This window comes from Brassica napus, chromosome C9 (assembly GCF_020379485.1).
Source record: "Brassica napus cultivar Da-Ae chromosome C9, Da-Ae, whole genome shotgun sequence".
Classification (NCBI taxonomy): domain Eukaryota; kingdom Viridiplantae; phylum Streptophyta; class Magnoliopsida; order Brassicales; family Brassicaceae; genus Brassica; species Brassica napus.
The window spans coordinates 47,811,981-47,826,291 of NC_063452.1; the positions used below are offsets into that span (position 1 = coordinate 47,811,981).

General features: G+C 44.6%; 1 non-coding gene across 1 annotated transcript; it reads left to right on the forward strand.

Annotated features, from left to right (window-relative positions):
* Positions 1-12,729: 12,729 nt before the first annotated feature.
* Positions 12,730-12,836, forward strand: LOC125593582. The gene has a single exon (XR_007329485.1). It is a non-coding gene; the product is annotated as a small nucleolar RNA R71 (small nucleolar RNA).
* The last annotated feature ends 1,475 nt before the right edge of the window (positions 12,837-14,311 follow it).

The following is a 14,311-nucleotide window of genomic DNA, read 5'->3' on the forward strand; positions in this document are numbered from 1 at the left end:
AAGCTCGGTCGCTACATAGCGACCGAGCGCTCGTCCTACTCGGTCACTACGTAGCGACCGAGCGATCGTCCCGCTCGGTCGCTACGTAGGGACCGAGCTCGGCCAAGCTCGGTCGCTACGTAGCAACCGGGCTCGAGCCGAAGTTAAGTCGCTGTGTAGCGATTGAACCCTTCCGAACATCGATACGACATCAATCCATGCATTCTCGTCAAACCTTCGAATGCTATCTCCCGATGACTGTAGCAAGCTCAGTCCATGTTTTACGCTATTCAAATTCATCGATCAAACTTCGCGGATTAGAAACCGTGGAAAGTTCGTTCTATATCAAAAAGAATTCTTAGTAAACGTGTCGAGTCGGAAGACGGCCCAAAGGGATCTATAACACGACTCGAGGCCCATCCTACGATTTCTTAACTAAAAGCCCATAAACCGCAGCACAGTTTACGCTTGGTCCACAAGGAAGGATAAATGTCAAGTTTCCGCGGATAAATACGGAAGTTTTGAAGATAATTGGAAGATCGGGAAAAATGGAATATCTCCATTTTTATGCCATGACGGCTTAAGGACAGAAGAGTAAAAGCGTAAACCGACCTTGGAGCTAGTATATAAGGAGTCCTAGGCGAGGAGCATGGCAGAGCAATTTAGGCAATTTTCCGTTTTTGTTATTTCGAGCTGCGACTCAATTAGGTTTAACCGTCTTAGGGTTGCTAGAACTAGGAATCTCGACGACAGCTCTCGAGCCCAGGCTTATACCTTGTTGTAAACGCTCATACGCAGATTCGGAATAAGATCTACTTTGCTCTCTTTTTCGATTTCTTATTCTTATCATTGTTATTCTCGTGTTCTGATTGCTTGACGTGTGGTAATTAGCAGATATCCGGGTCCTCTGGGAAATTAGTGTTTTCCTAGTTTCCTTATTTAAACGGAAATCAACAGTGCGAATTTCGGTTCCCACACTCATTGACACGGGAAACACGGTCTATGTAATCTTCCGCGACACTCTCAATCAGATGAGCATCAAACTTGGAGAAGTAAGTCCAACACCGAAACCGCTCACAGGCTTTTCTGGCGAAGTATCGATGACCCTCGGATCGATTCAGCTACCTGTCATGGCCAAGGAGGTCACAAAAGTCGTAGAGTTTGCGGTAGTCGATCATCCTGCCATCTACAACGTTATCATGGGAACCCCGTGGCTCAACGCTATGCAAGCCGTTCCATCGACGTACCACCTGGGCGTCAAATTCCCGACCCCAAACGGAGTCGCAGCTATCTGGGGATGTCAGAAACAGTCGCGACTGTGCTTTCACGCTGAACACAAGTTAAGACAGATGACAACCACTGCAACGACAAATCGCAAACGCACAAAGATCGATAAATCTTCGACCAACAACGTTTCAAGAAAAGACGATTTCACATCGTCTGCCGACGCAGATGCTTCGGGTGTCGAAACTCAACATGAGTCCGAAGCCGACACTACAACTCAACCGGAACATCTGGAAGAGAACACTGACCCTGCCACGATCATCCCGATCAAGGCAGTCAGCACGGCGACAACCGCCGAGTGAAAACGCTCGCGGCGTAAAACAGAATTACGAGATGGCTTGATCCTCGAAAGGGGTACGTAGGTAGCTCTTCGAAGGACGAGTTCAGCTATCCGCCTCTCCAAAAAGGGGGGGGGGGAGTGGGTGCGTATACTCCCACATCGGAAAAGATGCGTTATTGTAATCGAATTCTATAGAGATTTCGAATTTTTTTACGAAATATGCGTTGCTCTTTTTAAAGGCAAAATCGCAAAACAATCTCACTTCAGCACCAAAAATATACGTATAGTCTTCGAAATAACTGCGAGACGTCGCCAAGTTAAAAATCGAGATGATACGAACAAATTGTCCGAACGCGACCACTACAAATCTTACACTCCGTTCGTCGATTGGCCCCGACGAACACATCAGCCGTCTTAAACAAACGCAACCTGATCACTCTTTTGATCTTCAAACGTCCAACACAAGGACAAAAGCGCGCTACAAAAAAAATCTTAAATTTTGGTCTAGCACTTCCAGTTGGCTTAAAAATTGTCTCTGGAAAGATGCTCGATTCATACCATACAAGTCGTATAAGCCGAGAACCTATCGCGGACTTTAAATCGGTACGAATCAGGTAGAAATCGCAACAGGAAAACCGATACCTGGCTAGTCACCGCACAAACCTTAAAACCGGGAGTAAACTTAGATCTTGCCCTAACCCCATCGCATTGGTCTCAAACATCTCAAAGACATGATATCTAAACGATACGAGATTCCTAGAACATGTCTCTTCGTTCATATCTCAACGTTCCCGAAAAATCGTAAATAATTTTTACGAAAACTCGCGTCTCGAACGAACTAACAGATTGAACGCCTCAACGAAGATAAATATGAGATGACAACTCATATTCACTTCAAAACAACTCTAAAATAAGTAACCCAAACAGACATCCATTATATAAACCGCATAGCGGTAGGGGTTCAAAGCCACCAACGGCCAATCCTGACAAAAATGGCCAAAATAGGCCCGTACAAAGTTCGAAAGCCATACTCGGCCAGACATACATGGACAAAGGCCACACTCGACCACTAGATACTAGATAAAGGGAAAAACTCATTAAAACCCTCACAGATCAAAGTTAAAACTCCCGGACAAGGAGGCTCCGAATGCATCCGCGGCAAAATCAGTCGTAGTTTCTACGATATCAGGGGAAACCAGAATGGGATCCTAGAATCTCTGAATATTCCCATCGATCGGAAGAATGGTCACCTCAGCGTGAGCATGATCCTTCATGCCACCCTTCATTAACTCCATCTCCCTCTCGAAAACGTAGTCATCTTCCTGCGTCTTACAAAGGCTCCCGTCGGAGCCGCGACACTCACGGAAGTCGTCCAGCAAATTGAAAACGCCCTTGAGATTCCCGTACTCAACCTGGAATTGAGAAGCACGAGTCTTCATCACCTCGACGATTTTCCTCTTGCCCTTCCGTTCCGCCCTACGAACAGCCCTGGCATGATCACGAGCAAGTTGAGCGTCTCGTGCCAGCATCTCGTCTCGCATGCGAGCAAGATCCTTTTCCACCTTCTCCGCCTTAAAGCGATAGATCATGGCCTCTCTATGGCTCGCCTCGATGGCCGATCCAAGCAAGTTCAAACCCTATAAAACCGATTGATACGTTATAAGCAAATAATAATAATAACGATCATCAGAATTCTTAAAGTTTATACCCCGTTAATAATACGAGATCCTTCCGCAACAATTTTCGGCCTCCCTGACTCGCTCGTGGCCTGAGGAGCGTCAAAGCCCGATGGAAGACCAGAGAAGAAATCATCGAAGTCCGGAATAGGGACCTCTCTCGTACCGCTTCCATCGCCGAAAGCAGGGTTCGGATCCCATCCTGGAAGCATGCAGTCGTCCACCGAAAACTCTAGGTCGCCGAGATCAATATCTTTCCCCTTCGAAGAGTTCGGCCCCGTCACAATCGAGGGAGCAGCGCTGGCACCTTGCTCTTCAGAATCACTCCTTGCTTCTCCGCCCAAAGCAGGACCAAGATGCGCAAACCTCAGCGCCTTTCGAACTCTCTTCGGCGTAAAGGAAGTCCAGAAAAAGGACCATTCCTGAGCAGATCCCTCATCGCAATAATGTCCTCAGGAAACGGAGCAAGAGGGTTGATAAAAGGACGATCGTTCGGCAACCTCCGAAACAGTAAGATACAACTCTACTCAACGGACGCCGCGTCTACACGGACGAAGAAGAAAAACTTCCTCTACGAGTTGAAGTTAGAAGCGAACCCCTTTACCACTGACATGAAGTTCCGAGGAACTAGCTTATACGTGTCCGTGTCCCGGATGATCTGTAATCGAAGAAGCGCTTCGAAATGATCAACGGTGAGAGAGAGACCATGCTCGTAGCTCAAGACCAAGATCCCTATGAGGTGCTGGATGCTAAGAGGATTCAGTTGGTTTATCGCCACCCCGATACGACCCAACACACGGACGATGATCTCGGGGATCGGAAACCACAAACGGCAACGCACTACGAATGCTTCGTAACAAGTAAAGAAGCCCTCCAGGGGATTACTAGCGCATTCTCCTTGACGAGGAACCCTGAATTCCACCGCGTCCGAAATATGGTAGAACGACCGCATGACCTCGAGGAATTCACTAGTACTCCTACTCGGCGCACCTGCCTCCACCGGGCGATGGTTCATGACCGGGAACGATTTTTCTTTGGGAGGCGTGATCGAACCGTAACACGCCACCCACCATGCCTCGCTCTCGGCTGGGTCCACCGAATGAGGAACGAATTCCATCTTCGGCACTCGGAGCTCTTCAGAAACGTTCGCGGGCAAGGATCCTTTCTTCGAACTCCTCTTCTTACTCGATATCTCGTGTTTTTCTTTTAAAAATCAGGAAGGAAATGATAAAGAGAAAGAGAAAGAACTTTTCAAGAAAAACCTCTCTATGAGAATGAGTAAGTGTGAAGATTGTGAAGAAATTACCTCCCCTCTTATAGGCATGAGAAATTACTATTTCCTTGCGGACATTTGACACGAACTTCGCCCAAATACACCAATCTCGTCCGAACTCGCCATACCGCGCATTGGGACCTCGCTAGAAATCCACGCTCCCAATAAGCTGGGGGGCTAACTGTTGGGGTTGAAAACGGTTACGACGAAGTTAACGTCCAAATCCCCGAAGAAGAAAAACGTAGAAAAATTCTTCGACAAATACTTTTTCGAAATAGATTCTTCTTTACGAAAAGCTTTGCGGAAGAAACGCGAATCATCGGACAAGAGCTCGAAAAAGATCGTTACGCAGCGACCAAACACGTGCTCCGCTCAGTCGCTACGTAGCGACCGAGTTTAAGCCAAAGCTCAGTCGCTACGTAGCGACCAAACGTCCATTCCGCTCGGTCGCTACGTAGCGACCGAGCTCGAGCCGGAGCTCAGTCGCTACGTAGCGACCGAGCTCGAACCAAAGATCGGTCGCTACGTAGCGACCGAGCGCTCGATCGCTACATAGCGACCAAGCTCTTCTGAAACATCGATACAACATCTGTTCGTGCATTTTCGTCTACCCTTCGATGCTATCTCCCGAATACCGTAGTGAACCCATCTCACGTTCCCCGCCATTTCTAAGTTATCAATCAAACTTAACTGTAAAAACCGCGGAAAGTTCATTCTTTATCGAAAGAAGCCGTAATAAACGCTTCGAGTCAGAAGACGGCCCAAAGGGACCTAAGACATGACTCGAGGCCCAACTTACGATTTCTTAACCAACAGCCCGTAAACAGCAAGTCGGTTTACGCTTGGTTCGCAAGGGAAGATAAATGTCAAGTTTTCGCGGATAAAAACGAAATTTTGAAGATAATTACGAAGATCGGAAAAAATGGAATATCTCCATTTTTATGCTATGAATGCTTAACGGCAGAAGAGGAAAAGCGTAAACCGACCTTGGGGCCAGTATATAAGGGGTCCTAGGCGAGAGGCATGAAGATGAACTTTTTCAGAGAAAACTTAGCACTTAGAGCAATTAGGCAACTTTCCGTTTTTGTTATTTCGAGCTGCGACTCAATTAGGTTTAGCCGTCTTAGGGTTGCTAGAACTAGGAATCTCGCTGACAGCTCTCGAGCCCAGGCTTATACCTAGTTGTAAACGCTCATATGCAAATTTGGAATAAGACTTCTCTTTGCTCTCTTCTTACGATTTTTATACTTCTTCGTTCTCATTATTGTGTTCTGATTTGCTTGGCGTGTGGTATTAGCAGATATTCGGGACCTCTGGGAAATTAGGGTTTTCCTAGTTTCCTTATTTAAACGGAAATTGACAGTGCGAATTTCGGTTCCCACAATGTAGCGAGTGAAGGTCTGACAGGTCGCTACGTAGCGAGTGGAAGCAAGCCAAGAAGAGTCCTACTTGTTTTCGTCGTAAAATCTCAACGGAAACTCCGATTGAGACAAAACGTAAAGCGTTTCGATGAGGATTCAAAAGAGAACCCAAAGGAGGACCTTTCTGAGGCCTGACAGGTCGTTATGTAGCGAGTGAAATTCTGACAGGTCGCTACGTAGCGAGTGGAAGCAAGCCAAGAAGAGTCCTACTTGTTTTCGTCATAAACTCTCAACGGAAACTCCGATTGAAACGAAACAAAAAGCGTTTCGATGAGGATTCAAACGAGAACGAAAGGGAGGAACTTTCTGAGGCCTTACAGGTTGCTATGTAGCGAGTGGAGAGTTGGCTTGATCTCGGTCGCTATGTAGCGACTGAGCTGTGTGCGTGCTCGGTCGTTACGTAGCGACCGAGCTGTGTGCGTGCTCGGTCGTTACGTAGCGACCGAGCTGTGTGCGTGCTCGGTCGCTACATAGCGACCGAGCCTTGTGCGTGCTCAGTCGCTACGTAGCGACCGAGCTTGGCTAGAGCTCGATCATTACGTAGCGACCGAGCTGTGTAATCGATTTGCTGCGCTTTTTTTTCCGCGATTAACCTAGGAGTTTTCTGCGGTTTTTGGGAGAACAAGTTTTACCCTTCCGAAAAGTTTTCGGAAAACGTGTTTTGGTAAAACCCTTACGCATTGAAACTGCTTTAGCTCAGAAATGAGCCAAACTTACGGGATTTGATAAAATTTATCATTTTCCTTTATGTTTCGACAGAGAAATCGCAAGCTCGTTTCGTTGCACTTCTTGTTGGCAAAAAGTCACGGCTAGGTTTTTTTTCGATTTTTTTAGGCACTATGGCGTTTGTGTAATTGTTGGCCATAGGTGCAGTGACGGCTGGGGTTGGCTTACCAGTGTTGTTGCGAACTGCGATTTTGTCTTTCGTGTTTCCAGACATTGTTTTGATCAAGCGTTTTGTGGCTGAGAGTTAGATTGATCCGTACCCCCCCTCCTTCTAGAGCCAAACTGTGGGAACCAAAATTCGCACTGTCAATTTTCGTTTAAATTAGGAAACTAGCAAAACCCTAATTTCCCAGAGGTCCCGAATACCTGGTAATACCACACGCCAAGCAATCAGAACACGAGATAACAACGATAAAGTATAAGAAATCGTAAAAAGAGAGCAAAGAGAAGTCTTATTCCGAATTTGCGTATGAGCGTTTACAACAAGGTATAAGCCTGGGCTCGAGAGCTGTCAGCGAGGTTCCTAGTTCTAAAAACCCTAAGACGGCTAAACCTAATTGAGTCGCAGCTCAAAATAACAAAAACGGAAAGTTGCCTAATTGCTCTAAGTGCTAAGTTTGCTGTGTGAAAATCTCTGAAAAGTTTCCCCCCCCATGCCTCTCGCCTAGGACTCCTTATATACTGGCTCCTAGGTCGGTTTACGCTTTTCCTCTTCTTCCCTTAAGCCGTCATAGCATAAAAATGGAGATATTCCATTTTTTCCGATCTTCGTAATTATTTTCAAAATTTCGTATTTATCCGCGGAAACTTGACATTTATCTTTCCTTGCGAACTAAGCGTAAACCGTCATGCGGCTTACGGGCTGTTGGTTAAGAAATCGTAAGTTGGGCCTCGAGTCATGTCTTAGGTCCCTTTGGGCCGTCTTCTGACTCGAAGCGTTTATTACGGCTTCTTTCGATAAAGAATGAAATTTCCGCGGTTTTTACCGTAAAGTTTGATCGATGACTTAGAATGGCGGGAAACATGAAATGGGTTCGCTACTGTCTTCGGGAGATAGCATTGAAGGGTAGACGAGAATCAATGGACTAATGTCGTATCAATGTTTCGGAAGAGCTCGGTCGCTAAGTAGCAACCGAGCTTGGCTCGAGCTCGGTCGCTACGTAGCGACCGATCGGGATGGACGTTCGGTCGCTACGTAGCAACCGAGCTTAGCTCAAGCTCGGTCGCTATGTAGCGACCGAGCTTGGCTCGAGCTCGGTCACTACGTAGCGACCGAGCGGAACACGCGTTCGGTCGTTGCGTAGCGACCTTTTTCGAGCTCTTGTCCGATGTCTCGTGAATGTGTTTTCTCCGCAAGATTCTTCGTAAAAATAAATCTTTTTCGAAGATTTATTTTTTGTAAAAACGTTCATGCCGATTTTTACGGACTTTCAGACATTGATTCTGCCGTGACCGATTTTGACCCCAACAGTAGATCCTTGAGTTCTCAAAAGCATCCATTCTTATCTCATCAAGCTCATGTAGCTGAAAAAGCCTTTTCTCCTTGGCACTCTTGATGTCAAAGTTCAGCAACTTTACTGCCCATAGTGCCTTGTAATCAAGCTCCACTGGCAGATGACAAGCTTTCCCGTACACTAGGTTGAAAGGTGTAATCCCTAGAGGTGTCTTGTAAGCTGTCCTATAAGCCCAAAGCGCATCATCAAGCTTAATTGACCAATCCTTCCTTGTAATCCCCACAATCTTCTCCAAAATCTCAACTTGACCACTTGTTTGAGGATGGTAAGGAGTTGCCACCTTGTGCTTAACACCGTTCTTCTTGAGAAGTCCCTCAAGCAGTTTGTTGATGAAATGAGACCCTCCATCACTGATTACAACTCTTGGAACCCCAAACCTTGGAAAGATGGTGCTCCTGAACATCTTGGTTACAACTCTAGCATCATTGGTGGGACTTGCAATAGCTTCCACCCATTTGGAGACATAGTCAACAGCTACAATGATGTATTTGTTGTCAAAAGATGATGGAAATGGCCCCATGAAGTCTATACCCCATACATCAAACACTTCAACTTCAAGGATTGGATTTTGAGGCATCTCATTCCTTTTTGTGATGTTCCCTCTCCTTTGGCATGAATCACACTTTGAAACAAAGTCCTGTATATCCTTAAACATATGTGGCCACCAGAATCCAGCTTGTAGCACTTTCGCAACAGTCTTGAAGGTAGCAAAGTGACCTCCATAGGATGATCTATGACACTTTTTAAGGATCCCATCAATCTCCTCATTAGCAACCACTCTCCTATAAAGTTGATCCGCAGAGAATGTAGAGGTAGGGCTCATCCCAGTAGTATCTCTTCACATCTTTGTAGAACTTCTTCTTGGCATAGCCCATAAGATTCAAAGGTTCTTTTCCTGTGGCTAGGTAATTTACCAAATCAGCATACCAAGGTTCTTTCTCCTCTGTTGCCTTGACTTCTTCAAGCTTCCTACCAGTCTCACAAACTGCCATCACTGCTCCAATAGCCATGATCTGTTCCTAAGGAAGTCCTTCATCAATAGGAATGCCACACTCCACTCTCAGCCTGGACAAGTGATCAGCTACACCATTCTCAACTCCTGGCTTGTCCTTAATCTCTAAATCAAACTCTTGAAGCAAAAGAATCCATCTCAAGAGCCTGGGTTTTGCATCCTTCTTTGCCAAAAGGTGTCTCAACGCAGTATGATCTGTGTAGACAATGACTTTAGATCCCACCAAGTAGCTTCTGAACTTCTCAAAGGCAAAGACAATGGCTAGCATCTACTTCTCTGTTGTGGCATATCTCATCTGAGCATCATTCAGGGTTTGGCTCGCGTAGTAGATCACACGGGTCTTACCATCTTTCTTCTGCCCCAAAACAGCTCCCACAGCATAGTCACTAGCATCACACATGATCTCAAAGGGGAGATACCAATCGGGTGGCTGGACAATTGGAGCACTGATGAGTTAACCTTTCAGCTTCTTGAAGTTTTCTAGACATTCCACATCAAAGTTGAAGGTGGCTTCGTTGCACAACAGTCTGGTTAATGGTCTAGTGATCATGGAGAAGTCCTTGATGAATCTCCTGTAGAACCCAACATGACCAAAAAAACTTCTGATGTCTTTCACTGTCTTTGGTGGGGGCAAACCAACCATAACATCGATTTTGGCCTTATCCACCTCAATCCCCTTCTCTGAAATCTTGTGTCACAGTACAATTCCTTCCTTAACCATGAAGTGACACTTCTCCCAATTCAGCACAAGGTTGGTGTCTTCACATCTCTGTAGGACCCTGAACAAATTTGACAAACAAGCAGAAAACGAAGATCCATAGACATTGAAATCATCCATAAACACCTCCACAACATCCTCAATTAGATCAGAGAAAATTGACATCATGCACCTTTGAAAGGTGGCTGGAGCATTACATAGACCAAATGGTATTCTTCGATATGCGAAGGTACCATAAAGACATGTGAATGTCGTTTTCTCTTGATCATTGGGATGTATGGGGATTTGGAAAAACTCTGAATAACCATCAAGAAAGCAATATAATGGGTGATTTGCAAGTCTCTCAAGCATCTGATCAATAAATGGTAATGGGAAATGATCATTTCTAGATGCAGAGTTTTGTTCTCGGTAGTCAATGCACATTCTATGACCTGTGATGGTTCTTGTTGGTATCAATTCATCCTTGTCATTTTTAATCACAGTGATACCACCTTTCTTTGGTACAACATGCACAGAAGATACCCATTTAGAATCTGAAATAGGATAAATAACACCAGCATCTAAGAGTTTAAGAATCTCTTTCTTTACAACATCTTTCAGGTTAGGATTTAACCTTCTTTGATGCTCGATAGAAGTCATTGATTCATTCTCAAGATGTATCCTACGCATGCACAAAGAGGGTGATATTCCTTTGATGTCATCAAGTGAGTAACCTATTGCTTTTCTAAATCTTTTAAGTGTTTTCAAAAGTTCAGATTGCTCAGTTTCAGTAAGTTCACTACTCACAATGACAGGATAAGTTTCATTAGGACCAAGGAATGCATACCTTACACCATGGGGGAGAGGTTTAAGCTCCACTTTAGGCGCGTTAAGCTCGCTCCAGTCATCTTGCTAGGTGTCTTCGTGTTGAGTGACTGAGGCTTCTTGATGAACCATTTGTGGAAGCTCCTCGTACTGATACTTACTGACAAACCCCTGGTGTGAATCCAACATCATCTCATAGGCAGTACTCTCCACGTTTTCAATCACTTCAACCCCTCTCTTTATCGTCAAAGCATGCTGTAGAGGATCTTCTAGTGACAACTCTTCAAGGAGCTCATCAGCAAGGGCGTCCATCTCTTCAATGTAGAAGACTTTCCCTTGAACTGTTGGCTTCCTTATCACCTCCTTGATGTCAAAGTGGAGAATGTGCCCTTTACCCAAGTGGAGATCAATCTTGCCCTCTTTCACATTAACAATAGCTCATGCTGTAGCTAAAAAAGGCCTTCCAAGGATTAAGGGATCCTGAGCTTCCTCACCCATCTCAAGCACCACAAAGTCTATAGGGATCTCATAGTTTCCAACCATAACGGAGAGGTCCTCCAAGATACCCACATGGTACTTCACTGAACGATCAGCCAATACTAGAGACAGTCTACACTTCTTGTACTGAGTGAAACTAAGCTTCTTAGCAATAGATAAATGCATCAAGCTGACACTAGCTCCCAAATCACAGAGACATCTACCAAATACCATAGGTCCAAGAGCACAAGGTAATGTGAAGCATCCTGGATCTTCTAGCTTCTTTGGAACAACAAGCCTCTGGATGATGGCACTGCACTCATGAGTGAGAATCATCATGCCCTCTATCACTTTCTTCTTTGCAGCTACAACATCTTTCAGGAACTTGCTATATTGAGGAATCAGCATGAAAGCATCAATGATGGGCATTGTGACTTGAACTTCACTCATTTGCTTCTCAAATAGAGCTTTGTACTTCTCTAGCAGCTGCCTCCTGAATCTAGCAGGGAATGGAAGTTTGGGTTCATAGGGAGGAGGAACAAAAGAATTCTCACTTGCTGGAGCAACAACTTCACCATCTTTCACTGTTTTCTTCTCTTCCCCAACCTTTCATTTACCTTTGGCTTCCACAATCTTCTCCAAGATTTCATCATTGATTTTCTCATCAACAATCACCACTTCATCATCTATGTTGATGGCAACCCCCTCACCTTGTTTCTCAGTATCCTTGGTGAGAGCTCTCTGAGGTAACTCCTTACCACTCCAGAGGGTGATAGCTTTCTTGGTCTCCTTGGGGTTTTGCTCATATTTTCCAGGTAAAGAACCTTGTTGGCGATTTTGTTGAGTGTTCATGGCAGCAAACTGGTTCTCCAAGGTTCTGAACTTGTTGTTGAGCTCATTGTTGCTTCCATCAATCTTTGAGTGAAGTTTCTTCAACTCATAACCAACATGCTTCTCACTTCTTGTCCGAGACTCCAAGATTTGTTTCAGTAGGGCATCAGTGCTGCTGACTTGAGGAGTAGAGGTAGAACGATTAGCTTGTTGTTGGGAAGAATGGTGTCCTTTGTTGTTGAAACCAGGAGGAGGGTTTTATTGAGGCTGATAGCTGCCTTGCTGGTTGTTCCGAGGCTGATAACCACTCTGTTGGTTGTTGGAATAGGATTTCTGTTGGTAGTTGTTGTACTGAAATTTGGGCTCTTTTTTTGTACCAGCTACCATTGTTGTTGATGAAACACATACCCTCAACCTCATGGACAACAGGTGGTGTCTCTTGGCTTGGGTTACCAACAAAGTGCAGCTGCTCTTGGGTGGCTTTATCAGCAATGAGGATGTCTATCTTATCCTGTAGAGCTTTCAACTCCTTCCTCGTCTGCTTGTCATCTGTTCTACTGCCTCTGTCGTGGTCTCCACTGTATACTGCATCACTCTTTACCATGTTGTCAACCAGTTCTTCTGCATCTTCCTCAGTTCTCCCCAAGAAGAACCCATTGCTAGCTGTATCCAGTCTGGCCCTGTACTTAGGAAGAGCACCCCGGTAGAATGTGCTCAGCAAGCTTTCCTTAGAGAAACCATGGTGTGGGCATTGAGCTTGGTAGCCCTTGAATCTCTCCCAGGCTTGTCTGAATCCTTCCAAGTTCTTCTGTTGAAAACTAGAAATCTCATTTCTCAGCTTAGCAGTTCTTGAAGTAGAGAAGAACTTCTCCAAAAATGCTTTCTTGCAGTCATCCCAGGTGGTTATAGAGTCGCTGGGTAGAAACTTCTCCCACTGACGTGCCTTATCCCCCAAAGAGAAAGAGAATAGCTTGAGCTTTAAGGCATCTTCGGACACACCATTGGTCTTTGACAACCCACAGTAGCTGTCGAACCTGTCCAAGTGATCAAATGGATCCTCTAGAGCCAAGCCATGATACTTGTTGTTCTCGATCACGTTGAGGAGTCCTGATTTGATCTCAAAGTTGTTGGATGCTACAGCTGGTGCTCGGATTCCCAATCTATGACCATGAATGTTGGGGCGGTCATACGTGCCAATGGCGTATGTTGGGTTTGTGGAACATTGTTAGCTCCATTGGCGTCCGCATCATTTTGAGGTATGTCTCCCATATCAGTATCCAATCTCTGCAAGTGAGCCTATTGCTCTTCTTCTCTTCTCTTTCTAGCACACTCTCTCTCTAAAGCTCTGATGTCTGCAGCTCTTGGAACTAGGTTTGATGGACCCCTGCTCCTAAAGTTCATACACCTGTAAATTAAAGGGAGGTGAAGAAGGAGAATCAGTAACAAAAGAAAATAAAAATGACTTAGTCTCAAGCAAGTGACTAAATCTCAATGTTCAAATCTACTCAGAATTTGGCAATGGCGCCAATTTGATGTTAGGAGTTTTCAAGCTCCTAAGACAAATGATGTAGTATAAAAGATTGTCGAACCAATTCTAAGGGATTCAAAGCACCGAGAATGCAAGTACGTACTTAATCTAAGTGCAACCGATAATTTGGATGATTTTAAGCTACTACTAATAATAGAATGCAATAACAGAACAATAAAACGATAAAAATTTGACTTTCTTTGGTTATGATAAAAGAGAACTCATGGGTATAGGAATTAGACCTTGGGTGATCAAGTTTCGAACTAAGGATGGCAAATGATCAATCAAACTTTCAACCTTAAACTTAGACACAATCTTAAACAAACTCTATGTCTAGATGAATGTTCATTTACTAACATATTTCAAACATCAAATGTCTTTGGTTGAATAATATGAAAGCAATCATTACTAACAAGTCTATTGGCTATCTTAACACCGTTAACAACAAATGTCTTTGGTGAAGTATTTTAAAAGCTTAGGAGAGTTGTCTCAAGCATTTCATCAAACACCTTGTGGGTGGGAAATGCCTAAAGATCAACTTTTGACAGGCCAACTCAGCAGATGCATTATGAATACTCTACTAGCAAGGAATAAGGAGGATCTACACTATACCGTCCTAGATCTAGCCTAATCACCCTTAATCTCCCTAACCCATGAATTCAAGAGTGGATTACTCACTACCCTTCATGATTCCTCTTAAACCCATATTGGATTTCAGATTAATCATGTAGAGAAATACAAATAATAGATATGAAAACAACAGAATTGCAATAACAAAATGATCGAAT